The sequence below is a fragment of the Electrona antarctica genome, assembly GCF_951216825.1.
Source record: "Electrona antarctica genome assembly, chromosome: 1".
Classification (NCBI taxonomy): Eukaryota; Metazoa; Chordata; class Actinopteri; order Myctophiformes; family Myctophidae; genus Electrona; species Electrona antarctica.
In genome coordinates this window covers 52,947,306-52,975,248 of record NC_136806.1, presented here as the reverse complement: position 1 = coordinate 52,975,248, position 27,943 = coordinate 52,947,306, and the positions used below count along the sequence as shown (strand labels likewise).

General features: G+C 41.9%; 1 long non-coding RNA gene across 1 annotated transcript; it reads left to right on the top strand.

Annotated features, from left to right (window-relative positions):
* Positions 1–8,621: 8,621 nt before the first annotated feature.
* On the top strand, positions 8,622–17,746 carry LOC306930899. Its single transcript, XR_013790926.1, has 5 exons — positions 8,622–8,670; positions 10,102–10,229; positions 14,292–14,414; positions 15,399–15,511; positions 16,466–17,746. It is a non-coding gene; the product is annotated as an uncharacterized lncRNA (long non-coding RNA).
* The last annotated feature ends 10,197 nt before the right edge of the window (positions 17,747–27,943 follow it).

The window sequence follows — 27,943 nt, the reverse complement described above, 5'->3', positions numbered from 1 at the left end:
ATTAATTAATTAGTAATTAGTTGTTCAAATATGTTTATTTTTTTTAAACGTTCAGTTCAGTTCCCCTTTTACGTTATTGTCGTTTTTCTAGCCTTGTTGTTTTAAATGTAACATTCTTTCTTTGTAATGCATTGTTTGCGATATCATTTTTTTAATTCCCCTACTTTGAATAACAGTTTGAAACCGTTGACGTGAATAATTCGTCCCACTGAAAAGATTGTAGCCATTGTTGTGGTGAGATAAACTGATCCTTGGATTGAATTATTATACGTTGTCTCTGTCGGGTGGAAACCTTATACAATATGTCCAAAATTGTTACTTTTCAGGATTGAAAAATAAATAAAAAATATCAGATCTACAAGCTCAAAACGATTGTTTGAGCTTGTGGATCTGCTGCCTTTGGATGGTTTTGTGTGACACTGTAGTATGATGAAGTAGGCCGTTCATTTACGGGGGGGGGAATGTAACGGTTGGAATATGGAGATACAAGGTTTCTGCCCGACAGAAACTATATGCTCGCTGTTTGGTTGGTGCTTAATAAAATCCCTGTTAATTTGTTAATTAGTGTTGTGATTAATGTGTGCTTCATAACATTTGTGACCAGAGCACCAGACCTTTTTTTTCCTTTCTTTTTTTTTCTTCTTTTTTTTATAAATTCAAATGATAAAACCATTATAACTTAAACTGGCTCAGAGAGGATGAAATAAGTCTAAACATACTCCCTACCAACCAGGCCAGGGATTTCGAGGGAGGCCATGAAGTTGCCCCTCAGTTTGGCTCCTCAAAAACAAAATGGCATGTCCCGAGGCCTCAGTGGCCTTCATGCCCCCAGCTGAGTGTACCACTCTCTTCTCTGTCTCTTTCTTGTCGATATGTAGACTATAGACACCAGTGTCTTACATGACAAGAGATTCTGAAATCTTAACTCCCCTGAGTCCCCATCTTTCAACCAATCCTAGAGTAAGACGGAGTTACGCAAACTCTGTTCACTTCATGGGGCTTCAGTCCAATGGCGGCTCTTCTACATTGACTTCTATTGAGAATGGGGACAACAAATAGGTCCTGGACCGGAAGTAGGCAGAAATGCATTGGACCCAGGCGACAGCCCAGCTGTAATGATCTTAAATCCCTTTATTTTAGATTGTTTTGTAGTAATCGTACAACATAAACATTACAGAGACTTTAGTTGTCACCATGTACAATACTTTAAAACAGTTGTCATGTTGCACACATGCCTAAAATTGCTCTTATTTGCGCCGCCGTTGTTGAAAACAATGTATTTCAAACTCCAGCTTGTCCCCCTTTCAGGCTGCATGAACAGCGCTCGAGCGCTCGGTTTCTGCCCCCTCAAAATATCATAACTCTTCTATTAGATGGCTCTGGTCCTCATGGCACTGTGCTGTGGCTGCTTAGGTCCCTGAGTAATTGAAGCAGCATTGCATTATAATAGGCTAAGCAGGGCAACTATAAGAAATACAACAAATAATCCTTAGAATCAAGAGAGACAACATAACTTGTAGCATATATACAACACTGAACATTTGAGAATTGCGTATTTTCAGTTGCTTTAAATGTTCCCCATGACATAATTACATTATTTTCAGAATGCTGGTAAATGCCTGTCGATAAAGGACTATTATTATAGGTCTCTATCTTTTTGGAAATGCACCACTGCTAGCCTGGATCAAAAATATTCCAAGAGCCTCCTGTGATGCTAAAGGCCTATTCATACCTACTACAGTTTTCGGTGATAGTGAGGTGACCACCGAAACGGTGTTTACTGGTTAGTACTAAAAACAGATGTGTTTGGGTGAGTTGCTTATCGTCATGTTGTAGTTTCCGGTGGTGTCACCTCCTTATCACCTAAAACTAAAAGGCCTTTCTTTGACTCTTAATTTCTACCTCAACTTTTCCCGACTGTTCCAACAAAAGAATAATATGAATAGGATGATGAACTGCTTGCTTTACTTGGAAGGAAGAAAAGGATTCCTCTTGTAGTATAATTACACGATGCACCTGAAGAAAATCATTCACATTAAGACCATGACTCATGCCCATTTACCGTATGACCAAGACTCCTTCAGCACAGACAAGTTGCCACAAAACCGGACTGCAATGGTTATGTTCACATCACAATAGTATAGTCTTCAAGAGACAAGAAAGGTGTCCGCACACCAGTGTTGATTTCGTCGACTAACTAAAACTAAGACGAAAAATGTTCGTTTTTTCCACTGACGAAAACTAAATGGAAACTAAATTAAAACTAAGCTATGATGAGACTAAATATACCGACAATTTCATCAAGTAAAAACTAGACTAAAATGTTAGGAAGGGACTAGTGGACAAGAGATCCAGCACAAGTCATTTCACACTTGGTTGCATGTTGAAAATAGCCGATCTACAAGAGATAGATCGGCTATTTTCAGCAAGTGTAAAAACAATTACGACGCCATTGAGGCCCGCCAAAATAAAACTAGACAAACACTAACACATTCCAGGTGACTAAAATGTGACTAAAACCAAATGAAGTTTCATTCCAGAGACTATGACTATAAACTAAAATAGAAATGTGCTGCCAAAAACAACACTGTATTAACACCTTAGAGATTAACACACAGTCTCAATACTTTTATTATTGGACGCAGAGTACAAAGAAAGCAGCGTTTCGGCAGGTATAACTGCCTTTCTTCAAGGTATAAAAGAACACATTACAATGAAGTATTCACATTCACCGCCTACTGTCAGTGTCATAAAGTGCATGTGTGGAGGATTTAAGCTTTCATAGATTCCAAACCACAACCCCCTGACGAATCAAAGTGACAATGATGATGCGCCACGCTTTTAATTATCATGTCATAATTATACATCTTCATTGTCACCACTTGGTGGCACTCACGTCCAAGTGTGTCAACTTCAAAGCGAGACCCCCATAATGAAATTAATTGATTAAAGCTTTTTATTGTTTTACTTGAAACGTGTGAGTCAGGCATGACTTTACCGTTACCAGAATATTTGTCTGTTTCTGTTTGTTTTTTTGCCCTATATTCGATAGGCTGGCTATAGCGGATGCAGTAGTGGGATGACACATTCAATCTGATGTTCCAAACTGACAATTGAAAGGCACGTGGAAATCCCCCCTCTGTGGCTTACTTAAATTCCAGGTGAAGGTTTGACTAGACCAGTCTGGAGATATGCACACACACGCACGCACACACGCGCGCGAGCGCACGCACGCACGCACATGTACACACACACACACATGCACGCACTGCATTTCAGAGAGAGATTGAGATAGACCTATAGACATGTTTTTTTTTGTTTGTTATTGTAGCTCATAGGCACAGTGTGACATGGGGAATGGAACCCAGCGGTTCCACGTAACTAAGATCTCAGAGGCAAATAGGCTATACAGGTCAAATTCTACTTCCCCAAAGATCATCATGCCCACTTGCCTGAAAAGTAAATCAAATTAATGTAAATCTGAATGAGCTCAACTGCTATAGCTATAGCATCATTTGTTCTTCGTGAATAATAACCATTCATGAATTCATATTATTTAATGAAGACGGGTTGCTTCCCCATTCAAAGCGCACTTGCCCTTTGGGCAACCTGAAAGCAAACGTTTTATCTACTGTCTTGCAACGGGCAGTTGGGCAACCGCTGGCACCCTTTAACACAATCAGTCCCGGGATTCCTTCAAAATAAGAGCTCTGGGGTGCCGGGAAAACATGGCCGCTTTTACTCTGAACCTGAGGATGCGCTATAGGACGTGTACACACGTCATTTCAACCCGTCGGTTGGATTCCCTAGGACGTGTGGACACGTCAGATGGACGGAACCTGTTAACCCTGGCAGTAGGTGCGGTTCCATTAAGCCTTTGCGAAAAAAGGAAGCGTATGTTCATTAAGTCGAAAAAAGAAAAGCGAATTGTCGGTGTTTCCATTAAACTGATAAAATGCGCATATGCAATAAGTTCATGAAATGTGCAGTAGGTTGCACTGTTTTGCCAGTAAAGTGAGGCTCATGTAAAGTAGTCCTAATCGATGTTCACACCATTGATTTGATGCGCTGTATGTATGCTGTATGCTGTATGTATCTCAGTTTAACGGACGGGACCCCATATACTGCGCTGTAATCTGATCCCTGGTCAGCGGCTGACCGACCGTCTGCTGCTTTCACAGTATTGACGACACCTACAGTCAAAGAACGTACAAAGAACGATTTGTTGTGTAATGCTTGTCTTAATATATTCGGGGCACATGTAGCCTATATGTCACGGGACTCGATTGGAGCATACTGGTCGTTTATACTGTAAATTGATTGATTGCAGCTGCAAACAGTTGTGAATAACTTGTTTCATCGGCTATATAGCCTATAGCCTACACGTTTAGGTTCACTCCACTGCACCGTTCACTCCACTGCCTCCCCATCGTTGTTTTATTTTATTTCCCAACTGTTCAAAAGCGATATAATGCGAGTTCAATGCTTTCTAATTAAAAACCTTTTCCGCAAGTGTTTCCATACACTATTTGCGCATTTCCCTTTTTTCGAAAAAGCCTAAATCCGCAACCTCCAAGCGAAAAAGTGTTTTTGCGAAAAATGGAGACTTATTCGCATGTTGATTTGTTTCCATCCAGGAGATTTTGCGCAAGAGCCTTAATGCGCAAAGAAACGGCTTTATGGAAACGCACCTAGTGTTGGTGCCATGCGTGCTACACAAAAATGAGCTATACAGCAAGGCCCACAGGAGATGTGGTGGTGCGTGGCCGTGGCATGACAGAAGGAAAAGCAGTGTTGTAAAGTAACTAAGTACATTTAGTTAAGTACTGTACATAAGTACAATTTTGAGGTATTTGTACTTTACTTGAGTATTTGCATTTTCTTTTTTCTACGAGCTTGTAGATCTGCTACAAATCTTTGAATGTATATTCTTTCAGAGCAAACGTTTTTAACTCATATCTTTGCTTCTGGGGGGACCCCCCTCCCCCAGAAGCAAAGATATGAGTTAAAAACGTTTGGTCACTGAAACAACATACTTTCAGATGGGGGTCCGCAGCCAATTACATATAATTCTGGGGGCCCTTGACATGAACAAGGTTGAGCACCGCTGACATAGAAACATAGGTTTTTCAGAACACTGTTAGGATTTAGAAGCCTTTTTTTAAAAATCGGCCTCAGGTCTAAATGGGGTAAAACATTTGAGAACCACTGGTGGCGTGACAGAAAGAAAGGTAACATGGACGCGACATGAAATGCATTAGGGAAATGTCGCCCTTTTCTGGACAAACATACATGGGCACAGACAACACTACATGACAAACATACATGGGCACAGACAACACTACACGACAAACATACATGGGCACAGACAACACTACATGACAAACATACATGGGCACAGACAACAGGACACGACAAACATACATGGGCACAGACAACACTACATGACAAACATACATGGGCACAGACAACAGGACACGACAGACAACACTACATGACAAACATACATGGGCACAGACAACAGGACACGACAGACAACACTACACGACAAACATACATGGGCACAGACAACAGGACACGACAGACAACACTACACGACAAACATACATGGGCACAGACAACACTACATGACAAACATACATGGGCACAGACAACACTACATGACAAACATACATGGGCACAGACAACACTACACGACAAACATACATGGGCACAGACAACAGGACACGACAAACATACACGACATACACAAACATGGGCACAGACAACATACACAACAAACATACATGGGCACAGACAACAGGACACGACAGACAACACTACACGACAAACATATGGGCACAGACAACACTACATGACAAACATACATGGGCACAGACAACAGGACACGACAAACATACATGGGCACAGACAACACTACATGACAAACATACATGGGCACAGACAACAGGACACGACAAACATACATGGGCACAGACAACAGGACACGACAGACAACACTACACGACAAACATACATGGGCACAGACAACACTACATGACAAACATATATGGGAACAGACAACACTACATGACAAACATACACGGGCACAGACAACAGGACACATTGCAGCTGCTCACTGCTCGTGACAGACCGAGCAGAGTAATGGACATCTCCATCTGAGAATGATATCTTCCACCTGTTTATGCATTGTGACTCATATGAATGAACTTTATTTGCATGTGTGTCATAAAACGAGCGTGGATGGATGCATGTATGCGTGCGTGCGTGAATGCTGCGTGCATGTGTGTGTGCGTGTGTGTGTGTGTGTGACTAGAGAAGAGCAGGACACAGCAGGTCGTTAGATATAAAGCCAGCCTGTGCAGCCATCTGCCTAATTAACCCATTCAGACCTGAGGCCCGTCCTACAAATGTATTTTAACAGTTTTCTGACAAACATATGATATGTTTCCATATCAGTGGTTCTCAAACTGTTTCATGTCAAGGACCCTCAAATTATTATATGTATTGGACCGGCGACCGCCATCTAAAAAAAAAATTGTTCCTGGGACCCCTAGAAGCTATATGAGATTTGAGTTAAAGGAGCATTCAGTGATTTGGGTGATTTGGAAAACCCCCCGGTCCGCCCCTGGTAACAAGATGTGCACATGCACGCACTACAGTGGGGCGACACGCGACAGGCCAACAGCACACACATAACAAGGCCCGCCCCCGCTCGATCATGATTGGCGGAAGGCCCCGCTTTATTCTGATTGGATGAAGGCTGGGCTACCTAGCCAAAAACCCCCAGGGGTTAACTGGGGACAGGGATGAACTCCTTATATGGTCAGCACACTCTATAGTAGGGAGGTTTATCACAACAAAACAAAAAAAGAAGTGATATTTGAATTAAGTGAACGCACTGAATATACCTTTACATGTTGGCTTGAAAAATATATATGGCCTATTCAACGATTTTCTAAATATTCACGACACGAAAGTGAAATATCTCTAAAAGCTCTATTCAAATAAAAAATTCTGCAGGCCAAATGCAGAGTTTCTAGCGAATTATGCTAGATAATTAGCAGATAATTAAAAACAGGCGGAAAACATGACATTTTCCCATTGAAATGAATGGGGAAATTATAAGTGAAATGTCTCTAAAAGTTCTATTCAAATCCTTCTGTAAGCTTCCTTGGTCCTATATACCCCCCTGTCAGGTGACAAGAAGCAACTTTGATGGGGATGCATGGAAGGAAGGAAGCATGAGCTCAGTTTGCGGCTCTCCCCAGGTTGGCAGAGGGAGAGTATAGCGCCCAGGATTACAGGTTAGGCATTATTGGCACCGGGTCAAAAGCAGTGTTGTTTTTGTCATAGTCTCTTGATTAGTTTTCACTTAGTTTTAGTCACATTTTAGTCACCTGTAATGTGTTAGTGTTGGTTTAGTTTTAGTCGACTAAATGTCATGAGATCTTAGTCGACTAAATCTACAGGTGATTTAGTCGACTAAAATGTATTTTGGCAGGCCTTGATGCCGTCATAATGACTATTTTTACACTTGCTGAAAATAGCAGATCTACAAGCTCACAACGTGTCGCGCTGTGACACGCTGTGAGCTTTTTAAAACTATTTGGATAAATGATTGCTTCCAGCAGGATTTTACATGAAGCTGAATTAGAATTGCATCCATTCCCTTGATTTTTCTCAAGATTTCCCTCATTTTCTCTTCTTTCTTCTCTTTTTCTTCTTCCACCTCCATTTTTCTTCTTCCCCCTCTCTTACAGTCTGTTCCCCAGCTTTAGCTCAGTTGGGAGAGCGTTAGACTGAATATCTAAAGGTCCCTGCCTGGTTCAATCCCGGGTTTCGGCAGTTGAAATGAGGTACAGAAAACCGTATGACTCTCACTGGGGGAAAAACTGTATGAGATTATTTGTTTAAGAACTAACAAGTAAAAATAAATTGAAAAATACATTCTGGATTTGGCACTTGCCAGCCGAAATAGGTCAGTTGGGGGAGCGTTTGGGCCGATTCATACTCCTATTTTACCGCTGTTTCTGCGCTGTAGTGCCGAAATGATTTCGGCTCGTCAGAAATTTTCAGTAGCACCGAAGAGCCGATTTTAGGACGGTACCCGCCCCCCCCGAACCTCAAATTACGTCACATTGTAGGCTCTACAGCGCCGAACCAACTTTTATTCGGCTCTAAAATAGGAGTATGAATCGGCCCTTAGACTGAATATCTTCTTAATTTTCTAATTTATTTGGCTGTTTATTTTATTTTATTGTATTTCTTTTGCAATTGCTTGCTGTATAGCCTACGTCTATGTCATAATAGCGTGTGCTCGGTGTAAAAAACATTTGGGGGTTCAGGGGCCCTTTATCTCTAGATCCGCCTATGCTCATTGTGCAGAATGTCCCATTTCAAGTTTTCAAATGCATAAAAACCTTTTTGAAAATAGCAGCTGTACAAGCTCAAACAATGTGTCGCATTGCGAGCTTGTAGATTGGCTATTTTCAAATATGGTCAAAATGTATGTGGGAATCCAGGTGAATGGTGCACCTACTGCACCTGACCTAGTCACATGACCAGCAGGAAGCACAAAAGTCTTGTTCCTCCTAATCGAGAGCCATTTTGACTCTGCTGCAGGAAATGGTGTTTCCCTCTCATGCAGTGTGAAGGAGACAGCACATGGTAGGCCTTGTTTGTTGCGGCTAATGCTGCTAATGGCTTTTGTTTGGTTGAGCACATGCCACTGTTGGCCATATTGTTCATTTTTGCACTTTAGTCTGTTTCCATGTTGTCTTATTTGACCTTTAATATCAAATGTTCCCTAGGAGAGCTAATTATAAACTTTATTATCTTAGTATCTTGCCTCACTGATATTGCCCTAATGTTTTATTTATATATATAAAACATATATTTACAATATATTTACTTTACCATGTGAATTTGGTTTGGCATATTTATCTTGTTTTGATTTGTTGTGTGCGATTAGTTTAGAGGCCCCAGTAGGCCCTGAAGCCTTCACTCCTTATCACCCATTTGCCTCTTATGGGCTTAGTCCCATTTTTTTATGATTATAATAACCTCCTCCCCTTGGTATTTTAACATTACTTCCTTTTTATGCTTTAATAAACTTGACCTTTTGGTACATCAGCCTCTGGTTCTGTTCATTCTGAGGACTTAACCTATTTGGGGTACCTTATAGTCCGGCAGCCGACAGGCTTCTTTTGTTTAAGGCGGGACATTTGGTATATAGTCTTTTTTTTATTGGCCTAAAATATTGTCTATATACATACATTCATGAATCCACTTGCTGACCGGCTGTTAGTATTGGGCAATCCTTTTTATAGGGGTTTCTTGTGACCCTACCATTAACATCCTATGGATGGCACATGTCATGTTTTCCTTATGCTTTAAGTAGCATGTGACATGTCAAACTAGGGTTTTTTTTGTGCAAAACTAATGCTTGGAATGGATTCAGAACCATGAAAACCCCCTAGTTTGACATGTCACATGCTACTTAAAGCAAAAGGAAAGTTCGACATTTTTGCCTGCCATAGGATGTTAATGGTAGGGTCACAAGAAACCCCTTTAAAAACAATTGCCCAATACGTTTAGCCAGTCAGCAAGTGGATTCTTGAATGTATGTACATAGACAATATTTTAGGCCAATAAAAAAGACTATATACCAAGTTTCGCACCCGTCCACCTCAGCTGCCGGACTATTACCATTGTTCAGTTTGTCGAATATAAATACAATATATGGTTAATGTGTTTGTAGGATCCCTCTCTCCTATCTGTGACGGTGGCGTAGTCATTATCTCGTAGGCTATAATATATTAGCCCTGCCCCTGCTACAAAAACATGTTTTGAACATTGAAATTCCTTGCAAGAAGATGAATACACCTGCATAATTGCAATCCTTTAGTTTGTCTACTAGCCCTCATCGAAAGGAACTCTTCCATGTATAATTTATTTTAGAACACTCGTACATGGCAAGCTTTGCCAGCGATTACCTAATCAATTCTAACTTGCCAATCAAAAAGGTCAGCATTATTCAACAGAAGAGTTCAAAGTGAATGTGTTATCAGTATCTTTTAACTTTTCTTTTTTGTGTAGGGAACAGTTTATGGTCTTCGCTACTCCTGCACAAACAGACAGAGCAACGACCCACTGCACGAACAGAGCACCAAGGACCCACTGCGCAGACAGGATGGAAGACCCAGCATGGATGGAGAAACATCACAGTGAGTACAACGCTGCACCCCCTGCTCTGTCTCTAACCGTGCACAAACATGCAGCATCATATTTTATATTCAGTTCATGTGCATTGTGCAACTAGTGCGGCTGGAAAATTAGATGACGTGTTTATAAACAATGAATCTATACAATACTAAAAAAAATGTGCAGTTCCTTGATGGGGACAAACTATCTCAAAATCTAAAGCTTTTACAATTTACAATTTACGGCTTTTAGAAGCCGTCCCACGGCCTAATGTGTAATGATTGGGCTGAGGACATGGGTGTATACGGGGCCATTCATTAATATTGATTGATGTGGTTTCGATTTTGCTGCCATGTATTTTATTTTTGGTTTGGTGTATTTATCTTATTTCGATGTTTAATCTGCTGTGTACGGTTACAGTAGGGGGGTGGGCGCGCGCGCGCGCGCGCGCGCGCGCGCACACACACACTTCTAAAGTGTAGTTGTTTATTGTCTCCACCAGGCCGAAGGCATGGGGAGAGAGTATGTTTTGCACTCCGTCCGTCCGTCCGTCCGTCCGTTACCAGCTAATTTCTGGCACCGTTGGCCCGATCCATGCCAAACTTTGCACACACACTCCCTGGATGCCAACGATGAACCTCTGCCCCAAATATTCCTCAACGGCCTGTTATAGCGCCACCATGAGGCCGATTTAGGCAAAACACATTTCTGTAGATTACTCGTACACATTTTATCCATAAATCACACAATTCGGTATACACTATCTCCATAGTCATGTGATCAACACGGATCTGCATCATTTCCCATCTTCCATCCTGATTGGCTAAGATTGGCTTCCAAAGCTCACATGATTGGTCCGTTTCGAACAAAATGCCACAAATCACAAACGGTGTGCAATTTCCGTGAAATTATACACACACATTTCCACTAGGCCGAGGACGACATGCCACTAATGTTTTTCCAAATCAGCCTCACGGTGGCGCACAGGGCAATTCCTGGGCAATTCCTGTTTTTACCTATAACTGCATCGATCTGTATACAACTTATGTATGCGCACTCCCTAGAGGCCATGGAAAAACATTTTACATGCATCCCTCCACATCTGCCGGATATAGCGCCACCATGAGGCCGATTTCTGCAAAACACATTATTTATGTTAGTCGCACAGATTTCATCCAAATCTCACGCAAATCGGTACACATGATCTCTGTAGTCATGTGATCAAGATGAGTCTGTTGGATTTCTCAGATTCTACACTGATTGGCTAAGATTGCCTTCCAAAGTTTTCAGGAGTGGCCTTTTTCTAGTTTGGACTTGTTTCCGAAGTGTAGTTGATTATTTGGGCTTGGTTCTGTAGCACTGTCTCTTTAAGGGTAGTGCATAAAAGGTGATTCTTTTTCTAAGTGTTGGAGTTTGGAAGCACTCGTTTTTATTAACGGGTCGCGCTGCTGCCTCCTGCATTATGGGCAAATTCGAAACCGGTGGTATGCAGGGCCGTTCAGTGACTTATGTATATAGACAATATTTTAGGCCAATAAAAAAGACTACCAAGTTTCGCACCCGTCCACCTCAGCTGCCGGACTATTACCTTTGTTCAGTTTGTCGAATATAAATACAATATATGGTTAATGTGTTTTTAGGATCCCTCTCTCCTATCTGTGACGGTGGCGTAGTCATTATCTCGTAGGCTATACTATATTAGCCCTGCCCCTGCTACAAAAACATGTTTTGAACATTGAAATTCCTTGCAAGAAGATGAATACACCTGCATAATTGCAATCCTTTAGTTTGTCTATTCTAGTACACCTAGCCCTCATCGAAAGGAACTCTTTTTCTAAGTGTTGGAGTTTGGAAGCACTCGTTTTTATTAACGGGTCGCGCTGCTGCCTCCTGCATTATGGGCAAATTCGTAACCGGTGGTACGCAGGGCCGTTCAGTGACTTCGACGAGTGCTTCCAAACTCCACACCAAGAATCGCCTGCACAGAATTTCTTGACAGAGTATAGCTCAAGGTGTCGCAACCGTATGCCTCCCCCATCAGGGTGACGATACTGCTGCCTTGTAGATCGGCTCCGGGGGACTTGTATAGATAGCATGTGCAGGTAAAAGCTGTAGGCTAGTGAGTGAATTCACATTTCCGTCTTCTGCAGATCAGCTTCCACCACCTCCTTCTAACACCTCCTTCTAACACCTCCTTCTAACACCTCCTTCTAACACCTCCTTCTAACACCACCTCCTAACACCACCTCCTAACACCTGACAACCTACTAACACCACCTCCTTTCATGATGTGGTGGAAGCTGATCTGCAGAAGTCATGACATTTTGAAAATATATGTAAAAAATTTAAAGAAAGACATGTATGGTTAACATGGTTTACTACATAAGTGTCAAATAAACTTTACCATAACAAAGGACATAATGTCAACCCCACCTGCTCACCTCCGCCCCCTCTCCTGGTGCTGCGGCCATCTTGGAAACTAAACACAATATAAACAATTGGAGAGGGGTGGGGCCGAGAAAGGCCCTTATTAGTCCCCACAGGAATACGCGGAGAACATTCCTAATTCCGCGGAGAACAATCCTTGATTCCGCGGCTTAGTTAATATTCCGCAGAGATGAATTTATTTAACCTAAAATGACCAGTTATCAAGCACATTTTTTATTTTGTTTTAATAAAGTAAAATCTTTATGAAATGGATACAATTAATTGTAATTATGGATGGGTCATAATAATCAAATATTCCAATAGTTTTTGGGGTTAAAAATGTAGGCTATTATTATTATTATTATAATTATATAATTATAATTATTATTATTCATGTTTTAATTTGTTTTGGTTGCAAAGGTTATTGTCATTCAAACCCACCCACAGTAACAACAGTTTAGAGGATACCTAATGTGGGTGTAATATGTATTACTTTCTGCTTTAGCATTCTCATTGTCAGGACACAGATTCAGTTTCAGTTGGAACCATTTACACAGATTCAGTTTCAAGTCGGACCAGATATTAGGACTGACCATATTATGTGCCACACTAACTATAGTCCCCCAGCACTGAAGAAAGTGTCCTGCACTCCTCAGACACCTCACCATAAATGCTTATAGTACCTACTTATAACTACCTAGCCTACTGGTAGTAATGAGTAACTTTGTCCTGTTTTTCGGACGCTCCGCAACACGCCCCTGTTTTTCGGGGAAGGGTCCGACAATTCCACGGACGTTCTAGTGTTCCACGGATCGTCGAGAAATCCGCGGTAAATTCCACGATAGCGGAATCGCGGATTCATGTGGGGACTAATCAATGATGTCAGATAATATATAATTATTGTATTCACAATTATATAATTATATTAACTAAAAAACATTGCATGGATGCACCTGGGACGTATCCTCAGTGATGTATCCTGAGGTCAACGGGGTTTCGGGTCTCTCAACATCATACCCCTCACTCAGGTGACCCAGCCGGGAGTGATCAAGTCCCGACTTACGTCCCAGTAGCTACCCTCAATCAGTCCCACTAGGGAAAAACCAGGGGCACACAATCCGTTGGAACTACTCCAGAACTACTCTGCCAGGGCTGGGAGGTACACTTCTGGCGCATGGAGGGACTAGGCTCTGTGGGTTGTCTCCTGTCGGGGCCCCTCCTACGTCTCACCAGGTCCACTCCTGCAATGTATTTGCCTGTAAAATTGCTTTCTCTGGGCAGTATCTGTCGGTCTTTCGCTCTACATGTAAAGTGTCTTTGGGACTAATCGGTATGATGCAGAAAAGGGGGGGGGGGGGGGTGATTATTAGTTATTTTTAGCCTGGGGGGGTCTGATTGATTGATTGATAATTTTATTAGACAAAAAATGCAAACAGTACAGGGTACAGTCAAGCACAGCATTGGTCCAAAAGGACAGCACCGAAGAAAGACCTTGCGGTCTTGTTTCCATTCGGGTCACATTTTTATTTCCCCATCCCCTCCCCCCTTGGTTTTGTAGGTTTGTTTCCCATCACTGCGGTTGTTAACACTGTACAGATTCACAGTCCAGTAAGGCTGGATGATGACTAACAAGTAATCCGGGGAGCGACTCCCCGAAGTTTCTTTTTCCCCCAACTCTGCAGTTCCATGGACTTCTATGGAGGTGCCTCAAGAGTGTGACCGTGGACCAGAGTGCCTGCCATAGTGCCTGCCTGCCTGGAAATAGTCATCAAGTATCATATGTAAGCTAAGAACCTAACTGTTACAATTTCTATGTAATGAAACTATGCATAGATACTATAGTGCTGCTGTATGTCTAGAGTCACACAGATGATACCTGAGGAAAGGGGCTGATCATTTGTGTGCAGGCCAAGACGAGCACACTGGAAAGACCTGTGGAAGTTATGCCTCATCTTTGAGACGGACACTTACGTTTATTGTTTTCATGAAAAAGTTTATTTTTGGAGCAGTATCTCTCCATTTGATATTAGCTGTAACCCTAATCCTTGTGTTGGGAATGATAGTCCCTTGTATAGATAGCACGTGCAGGTAAAAGCGGTAGTGAGTGAATTCACATTTCGCAGTGTCTTCTGCAGATCAGCTTCCACCACCTCCTCTACCATTTCCTTCTAACACCACCATTTTAATACCACCTCATTTTAACACCACCTCCTTTTAACACCACCTCCTAACACCACCTCCTAACACCACCTCCTTCCATGATGTGGTAGAAGCTGATCTGCAGAAGACATGTGAAATTTAGAAAATATAGATGAAAAGAAAGACATGTAGTAAAACAGACACATTCAATGTTAACCATACATAAGTGTCAAATAAACTATCATGAAAACCTTTTGTTATGGTATATCAATGTCAGATAATATATAATTATTGTATTCACAATTATATCATTATATTGTAATGTATTTGCCTGTAAAATTGCTTGCTCTGGGTAGTATCTCTGTCGGTCCTTTGCTCTACATGAGAAGTGTCTTGGGGACTGGTCGGTATGATGCAGAATAGGGAGGAGGTTAAAGTTTTTTTTTTTGCGGGGGGCATTTTATATTCCCCGGCCCCTCCTCCCTCCCCCCCCCCCTTCCTGGTTGTGTTTCCCATCAGTGCGGTTGTTATTAACACTGTACAGACTCACGGTCCAGTAAGGCCTGCCACTAACTCATCATCCGGGGAGCCACTCCCCTGAGTTTTTTATGTCTCCCACTCTGCAGGTCCATGGACTTCTATTATGGACCCCCAGCTGCCTCAAGAGTGTGACCGTGGACCAGGCCTCATGAAGCCAGCAACAGAGTGCCTGCCTGGAAATTGTCATCAAGTATCATATGTAAGCTAAGAACCTAACCGTTAAAATGTATATAATGAAACTATTCATCGATACTATAGTGCTACTGTATGTCTAGAGTCACACAGATGATACAGTACAGTACCTGAGGAAAGTGGCTGGTCATTAGTGTGCAGGCCAAGACAAGCACACTGGAAAGACCTGTGGACAAGTTATGCCTCATCTGTGAGACGGAAACTAACGTTTAATGTTTTCATGAAAAAGTTTATTTATTGGATCAGTGTCTCTCCATTTGATTAGCTGTAACCCTAATCCTTGTGTTGGGAATGATAGTCCCTTGTATAGATAGCACGTGCAGGTAAAAGGGGTAGTGAGTGAATTCACCTTTTCTTGTCTTCTGCAGATCAGCTTACACCACCTCCTCTACCATTTCCTTCTAACACCATCTCTTTCTAACACCACCTCCTAACACCACCTCCTTCCATTATGTGGTGGAAGCTGATCTGCAGAAGACATGTGACATTTTGTTATGGTATATCAATGAGGTCAGATAATATATAATTGTATTCACAATTATATCATTATATTGTAATGTATTTGCCTCTAAAATTGCTTGCTCTGGGTAGTATTTCTGTCGGACCTTTGCTCTCTACATGTACTTTTTTTTTTTTTAATTCCCCCTCCCTTTTCTCCTCTCCCCCTTGGTTGTGTGGGTTCATTTCCAATCAGTGCAATTGTTATTAGCACTTGTTTGTTTAACACTTATTGTATGTGTTTTTGTATGGATAGTTTTATCATAATTTTTAAGAACCTGCTCAGGGACTAACTCTGGCCCATTTACATGGATGTGAAAACTGACATGTTGATTAATGAGCATTGTCCCTGTTAAATAAATACGGTAAACATTGTACAGACTCACTGTCCAGTAAGGCCTGCCACTAACTCATCATCCGGGGAGCCACTCCCCGGTGTTTATTTTTGTCTCACACTCTGCAGTTCCATGGACTTGTATTATGGACCCCCAGCTGCCTATCAAGAGTGACCGTGGACCAGGCTTCTTCACAGAGCCTTCACTCAGCCTATGAAGAGTGACTGTGGACCCGGCCTCCTCACAGAGCATGACAATGGACTGCTACCATATCATAGTACACCACAACACTGCATTTTATCTTAACATTATTATACCACTTCATATGATCTGACATCATTGTGGCAACAAGTTGGTGACTGTCCTCGCTTGTAGCAGGCATTATGTATGTGGGGACAAGTGGACGGCTTAGGTATGCGACTCTTCCCTTTGCATCAGGTATCATCTGCTTGACTCTTCCCGACACCCACAAGCTCTCTGGCACTGAATCGTCCATAATCATAGCGTTTGCCGTTGCCAGGTTCTTCTTAATCCGAGTGCATTTTTGTGGCTCTTGAAGCAGAGACAGGTACTCGCCCATCTCTTCCAAAACAAATCAACAAGATACTGACCTTTTTCACCCTTTAGCATGTATGATACTTATTTTGTGAACAGCTCAAGTGGCATGACTGAGGTGCTGATATATTTCCATTGCTGACCCACGAGAAAGAAGCTTGGGGGCTCTTTTGGGTCAAACAGTAGTGTTTGTGCTAGAGGCCCATTAGCTCTGTCTCTTCATTTGATGTTTGGCTGTAACCCCAAATTTGTGTTGGGAATTGAAGTCCCGTGTATATATTTCAGGTGCAAGTAGATCAGCAGATCAGCTTCCACCAACTTCTAACACCACATCCTTCTAACACGTCCTAACACCACCTCCTAACACCACCTCCTTCCATGTTGGTGGAAGCTGATCTGCAGAAGATATATGCTGATGTGAAATTTACTCACTCCCACTGGTAGCAACCCAGACCTGGCCATTGCCGTGTGTCAGCAATGGAAATGCATCGGTCAGTCATGCCACTTGAACTGTTCACAAAATACTTGTATACACCCTGAAGGGTGAATAAGTGCAGTCTCTCGTTGACTTGTTTTGGAAGAGATGGGTGAGTACCTCTCTCTGCTTCAACTGCTACAAAAGTGGACTCGGATAAAGAAGCCCCGTTTGTGTTGTCCCCATCCTGTTATGCATAACAAATATGTCAGGGCCTATCACTTATGATATTTATGTTGCCAGATTAACCCCCTGGTCTCTGTCTCTACTATATTAAGTTGTAAAACTGTGGAATAATGTTGTGATTCAGTCATGGAATAACGCTATGTCAAGCCTGGATCTGTAACATCTTTTCACTGAGAATCAATTCATATAATTTCGCCAAAACTGTATAATTCGGTGTGGTCTGAATTCCTGCGTCTTCCAATTATTTTTTAAGGGTCTTTTTATCCATTGCCTGGATTGTGTTCAAAGGGTTTTTCTAGGATTGGCTAAGGTGACTAAAGGATTTTATTTAAAGGGTATTTCAATTAATTTGCGAAAGGTAATGTATACCGATTAATTTGGTTCCATTCAAAGTTCTCTCAAAGGTTTATCCATTGTGCTATCTTAAATTGACAGCGCACTATATTTGACAACTAGGCCTAAGGTGTTTGAAAATGTTTCTTACTGTCTTAAACTGACAGTCCTATATTTGTCTCCACCAGGCCGAAGGCATGGGGAGAGAGTATGTTTTGCACTCCGTCCGTGTGTCCGTGTGTGTGTGTGTGTGTGTGTCCGTCCTTCCGTCCGTCTGTGAACAGCTAATCTCCGGCACCGTTAACCTGGTCGATGCCAAACTTTGCACACACACTCCCTGGATGCCAACGATGAACCTCTGCCTCACATTTTCCAGAACGGCCTGTTATAGCGCCACCATGAGGCAGCTTTTCAAAATATTTACCTAAAACTGCACCGATCTGCGTGAAATGTTCCGTGCACACTCCCTAGAGGCCAAGGATAAACCTTTGACCTGCATTTTCCGCATCTGCCTTTTATAGCGCCACCAGGAGGCCGACTTTTGTAAAACACATTTTTTGATATTACTCCTCCAGATTCTGTCCAAAAATCTCACAAATCGTTACACAGTATCTCTATGGTCATGTGCTCAAGTCGGATCTGTCCCATATTTCATATTCCATCCTAATTGGCTATAATTGGCTTTCACAGTTTGAAAGATTGCCCCGTTTTGAACAAAAGCCTCAAATCATGAACGCAGCATGCAATTTACGTGAAATCTTTCACACATTTTCTTACTAGGCTGAGGAATATATCCCACCCTTTTCACATTGGCCTGTTATAGCGCCACTAACAGGTTGATTTTTGCAAAACACATTTTTGGAACAAAATGCCTCAAATCATCCGATTGCCATCAAAGGCGTATGAAGAAATGGCACCCTTTTCACATTGGCCTATTATAGCGCCACCAGGAGGCCACAACCTGACCTGCCTTGGTGGAGACCTGTGCCCCGAGGGGCACTTTTTCTAGTTCTATAACTATTAGGATAATTGCTTTGGGGTTTTTCCATTACATTTTTCTGGTGGTCTGGACATATTTTAATTTAAGGTCCTGGTTCAGACTTACATTATTCACTTATAAATATAAAATAAAAACATTCTCATCATAATGGTAAAATTGGAACTATCACCGTCTCCATTTGATGTTTTGCTGTAACCCTCTTCACAGAGCCTATCAATTATGTTATATTACACCTACACTGTATATTATCATAACATTCTTATTCCACTATATATTATCTGACATTGTTATACTATTTATATTATCTTACACTATTACGTTTATTTCTATTGCTACTACTTGTATTTGCCTGTATTTCCTCTGTCTCTCTATTTGTGAGCAGATTTGACTGAGCCTGCCATTGCGCAAACCCCAGCTTTTCACCAGAGATTATTATTTGTATTTTTTCAAAATGAGTTAATGGCACAGGCAGACTCTCAAACACTAGACCATGTCTGAAATATGTGTCAGAGCTGACATCTACATGTAAATATGAATGCTTAAACATGTAGCTAGGTGTAATGTTAGAGACCACAGAAGTGAACCTTTCAATCAAGCCTGTTTTCTGCAAGACATTACTCTATAAGCCATATCTCCAAAACTGGTGGGTCAAACTGAACAACCAATAGGCCCTATGTCAATTTGAAGCTATGATTCCCCGCTTTCATATGACATGAAAAAACAAATAAAAGAAATCCAATGGCAGCCCCTCAGTCAAATTTAGTCACATTTTTCTCTCCCCCAGCATGATCGAGGCAGATGGCCGCCCACCCTAGAGTCGGGTTCTGCTTGACGTTTCTTCTAAATTTCAATACCCCAAATCTCGGCCACTCGCTCACTCACACTCGGTCACTCCAGAATGGTGGTGTTACGGTGAAATTGGTGACCACCTGAAATATGTGACCGTCGATCTTGTGGACTTCACACAACTTTATGGAGATCTTTAAATACAAGGCCTAAATACCACTAGCTTGAACTCTGCTAATAAATGAACCGTAACAATTTACATTCAGACATTTCATCATAACACCACCATGCTGGAGTGACCGAGTGGCCGATATTTTGGGGTATTGGAATTTGGCTACAGGTGTTTTCTTTTTATGTGGACTATTGTGTGAGGGGATTGGACTATGTTCAAAAGGACATTTGAGGTTTTGGTGTTATGGGATACACCATGTATTGGATGAGTGAGGGTGTGCATTTAAAAAGAGTAAAAAGGGCACGGTGGCACAGTTGGTAGTGCTGCTGTCGCCTCACAGCTAGTAGGTCCTGGGTTCGATTCCCGCTCAAGACGCTGTGGGTGCTGGCGGCGTGTTTCCTCCTCCGCGTCATCAGTGCCCATACCCGAGGCGGGGTTGGCGAAAGGGCCTTTCTGTGTGGAGTTTGCATGTTCTCCCCGTGTCCCCTAGGGTAGGTAGTGGTACCCTCACAAAAAACATGCAGTAATCCTGGTCTCTAAATTGCCTCCCCCTGGCCAGCCGGGGCACCTGATGGAGGGGAAAGGAACTGGTTGGAATAACGTGTTCCTTCCACGCGCTACGTCCAACCAGGGATACTCCCCCTGTCAGTGTGCAACTTGGACACTCAGGCATGAAGGAATCATGAGTTCAAGTCTGTTGCTCTCCCCATGTCCTCCATATATGGGGACTAGGTTGGCGGAGGGTGTGTAGAGCCAGGATCACAGTAGATAATTGACAAAGGGGTGAAAAATGGGTTACAAAATTGTGGGATAAGAATTATAGAAAAAAAAGTAAAAAGAGAGAAAAAAGGATGGCGCCAGGAATGTGATTGGGCGTAACATGCATATAGGCACCTGAGCTCCAGGCGACCGGAATCCTATGTACCGTCATTGACTCTTCCCGACACCCACAAGCTTTCGCCCCCCTAATAAAGTTGTTTTTATATGTTGCTTCCTCTTGCCTCATGTAAAGCATCTTTGGGTACTGTTCCGACCATAGATCGCATTTACTATAGAAAACCTGCATCTCGAGTCCGTCCATCCGTTAGTCACCCACGCCTCCATACTGTATATGGTCGAATTGCGTTGCTGAATTGATTATCGACATGTTATGTTAATTTGGCATGGATATCACGGGTGCATGTGTTAGGTCCAACATTAACAGTCGCACCATACCCAAAACCTGACCTCACAGGAAGGCATGAGTTAGTTTTAACCTGCCGCAGGTTAGTTGTAACCTGCCACGCATGTCGGGAGCCACGGGTTAGTTTTAACCTGCCACAGGTTAGTTTTAACCTGCCACGCATGTCGGGAGCCACGGGTTAGTTTTAACCTGCCACAGGTTAGTTTTAACCTGCCACACATGTCGGGAGCCACAGGTTAGTTTTAACCTGCCACAGGTTAGTTTTAACCTGCCACACATGTCGGGAGCCACAAGTTAGTTTTAACCTGCCATGCATGTCAGGAGCCACGGGTAAGTATTAACCCGGCAACGGGTTAGTTGTAACCGGCAGTGCATGTCGGGAGCGACGGTGTTGTCGGACTAATGCTTGTTAGACTGATATTACTTCTAACAAATGTATGCACCCCAGATATCACAATCACATTTTGTAGATGTTTTGCTTACAGTGTAAGCACCTGTCCACAGGATACTTTTCTAAAATATTAACACTATATTCTGAGCCGATTCAATTATTAATTCCCAGTAGGTTACTTATTACGCCGATCTTATCTAGCCGATCGGACCTACTGCATGTACTCTGGAGCCTACTGGCTGCGATTGGCATTGATAACACGTTAACTGATCTTATCGGTCTACTCAGGTCTACTGGACATGCTGGGAGCCTACTGAAAATGACAAGCCTCCTCATACCCTCACCTAAACATAACCGCAAGCATGTCGCAGCGCGGTCCTAATATTAACGCATGTTCGCCAACCTTAATCCTGTCGTTTTGGTCTGTCTACTGAAAACGACAAGCCTCATACCCTCACCTAAACATAACCGCAAGCATGTCGGAGCGCAGTCCTAATATTAACGCATGTTCGCCAACCTTAATCCTGTCGTTTTCCCGGTTTTCGTTTTATCAATCGGCAGAGCATGCCCATACTCGTCGAAAAACAATCATACTGATCCTAAGTGATCACTGCGGTTTTGTCGATTGATAACAGTCGAAACGGGTGATATTCGACATCAACATAAAAATAAATCGAGATCGATGAGTGGTAAACAGAGTCTAGGGATTTAAGAGTGGATGCTGCTGCATGTCTATAGATTATGTCTCCATAATCCAAGACAGACAGGAACACTGCCTCAACTACCCTCGTTCTGCTAATGACAGGAAAGCTGTCTTTATTTCTATAAAAAGCCAATTCTCTCATCAATCCAAATACCAAGATATTTATACTCTGTGACTCTTTCGATATCAGCTCCATTCATAGAAGATATGCGGATGTCATTATAGGAGATTTTTTGGGCTCTGGAGAACAACATGAATTTTGTTTTGCTGATGTTCAACATCAATCTGAGACCAATGAGGGCATCCTGGAGGACGTTAAAAGAAACTTGTAGGTTTTCTATTGCGACTTGTATAGAGTCTGCAGTACAATAAATTACTGTCATCTCCATAGAGATCTCCATAGAGATGACAGCTACAATTATTTAAAGATGAGGTGATATTATTTATATAAATACTGGGCCCAGTATTGATCCTTGTGGGACACCTTCTGGGTATTTGCCGTTTTCACACATCTGTGTCTTTCAGACAGGTAGCTATGGAAACAACTGCAGACATTTGTGTCAAAACCAATACTGTGTATAATCTCTGCAACAGAAGGGAATGATGGACAGTATCAAAAGCTTTTGATAAATCTACAAATAGAGCAGCACAGTGCATTTTTGTTTATCTAGGGCTGATGCTAAATCATTTCCAACTAAGGTGGTGGCTGAGATTGTGCTGTGTTTCTCTCTAAAGTCGGATTGATGCGGGCTTAGTGTTCTGAGAGAAATGTTTACCAGGGATTCCATAATTTTAGCTAAACAGGATAGCTTGGAGATTGGTCTGTAGTTGTTGGTTATTTGTTCAAATATTAAGGGTGCAGCAAGTTTAAGAAAAAAAGGATCGAGTCCGTCCTCTCCAATCGACTTCCTGGTGTTAATAGCTTGTAGTGCACAAAGAACATCATTACAGGACACAGATTGAAAGTGGAAATTAAAATCATGTCTTTCTGCCTACACCTGATGAATAGGGGGCCCCGAATAGTTGGTGTCAAATAAGTTGCCTGCATTTACAAAATGCATGTTAAAATATACCAAGTTGAACTGGAACGGATCACTGACACATGCGGGTGCTTCTTCGCAAACCCCCTCAGTGCTTTATTCTAGTGTATTTCTCGTTTTCTGTTATTGTGAGGAAAGCCTTTTCTGCTGAAAATAACCGATTGACAACCTTGTCGATATGGTATTTTGCTTGTTTGGGATGGCTCGAGTTAGGGTAAAGCACATATCACATCATTATCAATACGATGGTCAAAGGGACGGTGCCCTCAGTACCCCTCATACCTGTCAAACTACTCCACAGCGAGTGACAGCCACAGCCACAACACCAGAGAGAGAGACCATGATCTGGTACCACCCTAGAACAAACATGGGAAAGTTGTCATTCTAACGCTCTGCCTCTAAAATGTGGAATTGATTTGATTGATTGATAATTAAAAAAAAAAAAATCATAAACTACAGCGTCCCAAACGTGGAATGGATGGAGGATTTCTACGACGACAAGGACGACATGGATGTACACCAACAACAACAACACTGAACTGGACTAAAACTCCAAGGGAAACTTGCATATCTTCCCTATGCTGATCACTCTGTATCACACGCATTCATTAAGAACACTGCACTCAATGAGGACATTTATATAACATTCACAGTTAAAGCCAGACTACAAGTCCTTCCCACCAGACTCATTCTTTGCACCACGCCACAGAACAGATCACTGAAACACTGTTACACATCTTGAACGGCTGTTATGCATACAAAGGAATGTACATAGCATGCCATGATAGAATAGTGGAACTCATAGCAAAGGACATATCAAAATATCATGCATCTTCAGGTCTGCTATAGGTGCAGACTATTTGTCTTTATATTTGGCAGCCTATGGCATACGCACAGACTGGTTGTTAGAGCTAGAGGTTCCAACAACTTGGGATGCCCAAAAAGGAGGCAACAAGGCTTGTAGTGACAAAGTATTGTGGTGTCTCTGCTATAATTGGCAGCCGTCATATATGGCGGAGACGCTTTTACCCATGGAGTACTGAGTGACATGCCTGTTGTATAATGAAAACACATGCCATGATTTTGCAGATGTAACTCTAATGCACCTATATAATATTTGTGTCCTTGTATGCATATCCTTTGTGTGGACATACATAAATGGTTAAAATGTGTATGTGTGTGTGTGTGTGTGTGTGTGTGTGTGTGTGTGTGTGCGTGTGCGTGTGCGTGTGCGTGTGCGTGTGTGTGTGTGTGTGTGTGTGTCCGACAATGTCGTTGTGGAAAAATAATGCAAGGATGTAGAGGCAGACCTCTGTGAAGTAAATTTACATTTGGTAACTAAATTGTTGTTTTCTTTAGCTTGTTAGTGAGATGTGCACACACACATGACATTTCCACACACATACAGCACTTTGTGCCACGCTGCGAGCTTGTCTATCTGTTATTTGTGAACAGTTTAGAAAAACCTTGAAAGTAGGGATGTCCCGATCACACACACACACACACACACAAACGCACATGCACACGCACACACACGCACACACACGCACACACACGCTGTCTGTCTCTGACATTGTGTATTTTGTAACCCATTTATTTTTTCACCCGGTACCAATTGCCTAAGCTGTAATCCTGGGCGGTACTCTCCCTCTTACTCTGCCAACCTGGGGAGAGCCCCGAACTGAGCTTGTGCTTCCTTCAATACATAAGGTGTGAGCAAGCTGCTTCTTTTCACCTGACAGGGGAACATGCCAGCATCCCCAGCGGGATGCTGGGGATGCTTTGTCAATTTGTAAATTTTAGGTATGCTTAGTGAGGATCCAAAAGTCAAGGCTGGTCGTGGGTTTGATTCCCACCTACGCCTTGGAAAAAAACAAAACGCAATGACCATCTAAATGGACCAAATGGACCATCACCTAACCAATTTGTACTATTGTTGAGGGGTGCTATTCCCTCCTATGTCCAGCTTTTAGGGTCTATGTAAACACAAACATTGAAGACAAAAGTGTGTAAACACAAACATTGAAGACAAAAGTGAGGACGCAAATTGTGATTGGCCAGAATGAGATGATGTATGGTGATGAATAATAATAAGAGCGCCCCTCACTTCACACGGGTGTGATTTTATATTGTATGTAGGTGTAGAAAACCCCACCACTCTTTAGCTGAGAGTGGTGGTGTGAGTCTGTGAGAGCAGATTGCCTTGTTTGCCTTGTTTGGTGGTGGGTGGAGCTAATACTAATTTGGCACACCTGGGGCTATATAAGACACACAAACATTTGCTTTTCTCACTGGAGAGGTGGTGGGGGACACCACAGCTATCCTGTGTTTGATGTTGATGCATTATTCGTAAGTTTGCTCCTTGTTTACCAGAATGTCCTTATTTAGTATTTGATTTGTTCATGTTTTATGTTTTAAGTTTTATAGTTTGAATTGTTAGTTTGAGCCTTTAGCTACTATCCCCCTGTGCTGTGGAACAGCCTGCCAAGGGATGTACGGTTCTCTGAATCTGTGGACATTTTTAAACTAAATCTTAAGACACACCTCTTTAGTATTGCTTTTTCGTCATGCTTTCCCCCACACACCCCTATATAGTTTTTTTCAGGCTGCTGCCCTTGGGGAAGAGGTACCCGAATATCAAAGCCAACACAAGCAGACTGAAGAACAGTTTTTTTCAGGCTGCTGCCCTCGGGGAAGAGCTACCAGAGTATCAAAGCCAACACAAGCAGACTGAAGAACAGTTTTCTCCCCCAGACTGTAAGACTGCATAACAAGCCTAAATGAACATTGAACATTATCATAGTATTACAGCCTTGTATACTGATCTGAGTTCTTTTAAACTTTTTAAAACTTTTAGACTTAGTATCGTTATTTATTTACTGTTTTACTTATGTGTATTATGATGACCATGGTCACTCTGAGACCATGGTCTCTGAGTGATTTTCGTCATTTTTTTCAAATCCTCAAAAATGATGAAAAACCGCATGCGATAGTATACCGTCCGAGACCATGGGCCATAGCCCATGGTCAAATATGATGAAAAACGAGGATTCGATAAAAAGACGAAAATCACTCCGAGACCATGGGCTATAGTCCATTGTCTCGAGTGATTTTCGTCTTTTTTTTCCGAATCCTCAAAAATTATGAAAAACGGCGTGCTATAGTATGCCGTCTGAGATGGGCTATAGCCAATGGTCAAAAATGATGAAAAACGAGGATTTGAAAAAAATACGAAAATCACTCCGAAACCATGGTTTTCGTAATTTTTTAAAATCCTCAGAAATTATGAAAAACGGCGTGCTATAGTATGCCGTCTGAGATGGGCTATAGCCAATGGTCAAAAATGATGAAAAACGAGGATTTGAAAAAAGACGAAAATCACTCCGAAACCATGGGCTATAGTCCATTGTCTCGAGTGATTTTCGTCTTTTTTTTTTCAAATCCTCAAAAATTATGAAAAACGGCGTGCTATAGTATGCCGTCTGAGATGGGCTATAGCCAATGGTCAAAAATGATGAAAAACGAGGATTTGAAAAAAATACGAAAATCACTCCGAAACCATGGTTTTCGTAATTTTTTCAAATCCTCAGAAATGATGAAAAACGGCATGCTATAGTATGCCGTCTGAGATGGGCTATAGCCCATGGTCAAAAATGATGAAAAACTAGGATTTGAAAAAGAGACGAAAATCACTCCGAGACCATGGGCTATAGTCCATTGTCTCGAGTGATTTTCGTCTTTTTTTCCCCGAATCCTCAAAAATGATGAAAAACGGCGTGCTATAGTATGCCGTCTGAGATGGGCTATAGCCAATGGTCAAAAATGATGAAAAACGAGGATTTGAAAAAAATACGAAAATCACTCCGAAACCATGGTTTTCGTAATTTTTTCAAATCCTCAGAAATTATGAAAAACGGCATGCTATAGTATGCCGTCTGAGATGGGCTATAGCCCATGGTCAAAAATGATGAAAAACTAGGATTTGAAAAAGAGACGAAAATCACTCCGAGACCATGGGCTATAGTCCATTGTCTCGAGTGATTTTCATCTTTTTTTCAAATCCTCAAAAATGATAAAGCGTCGCGCTATAGTATGCCGTCTGAGATGGGCTACAGCCCATGGTCAAAAATGATGAAAAACGAGGAATTGAAAAAAAGACGAAAATCACTCCGAGACCATGGGCTATAGTCCATTGTCTCGAGTGATTTGTCTTTTTTTTTTAATCCTCAAAAATGATGAAAAACGGCGTGCTATAATATGCCGTCTGAGATGGGCTATAGCCAATGGTCAAAAATGATGAAAAATTAGGATTTGAAAAAAAGACGAAAATCACTCCGAAACCATGGGCTATAGTCCATTGTCTCGAGTGATTTTCGTCTTTTTTTTTGAATCCTCAAAAATTATGAAAAACGGCGTGCTATAGTATGCCGTCTGAGATGGGCTATAGCCAATGGTCAAAAATGATGAAAAACGAGGATTTGAAAAAAAGACGAAAATCACTCTGAAACCATGGTTTTCGTAATTTTTTCAAATCCTCAGAAATGATGAAAAACGGCATGCTAGTATGCCGTCCGAGACCATGGGCCATAGCCCATGGTCAAATATGATGAAAAACGAGGATTCGATAAAAAGACGAAAATCACTCCGAGACCATGGGCTATAGTCCATTGTCTCGAGTGATTTTCGTCTTTTTTTTTTCCGAATCCTCAAAAATTATGAAAAACGGCGTGCTATAGTATGCCGTCTGAGATGGGCTATAGCCAATGGTCAAAAATGATGAAA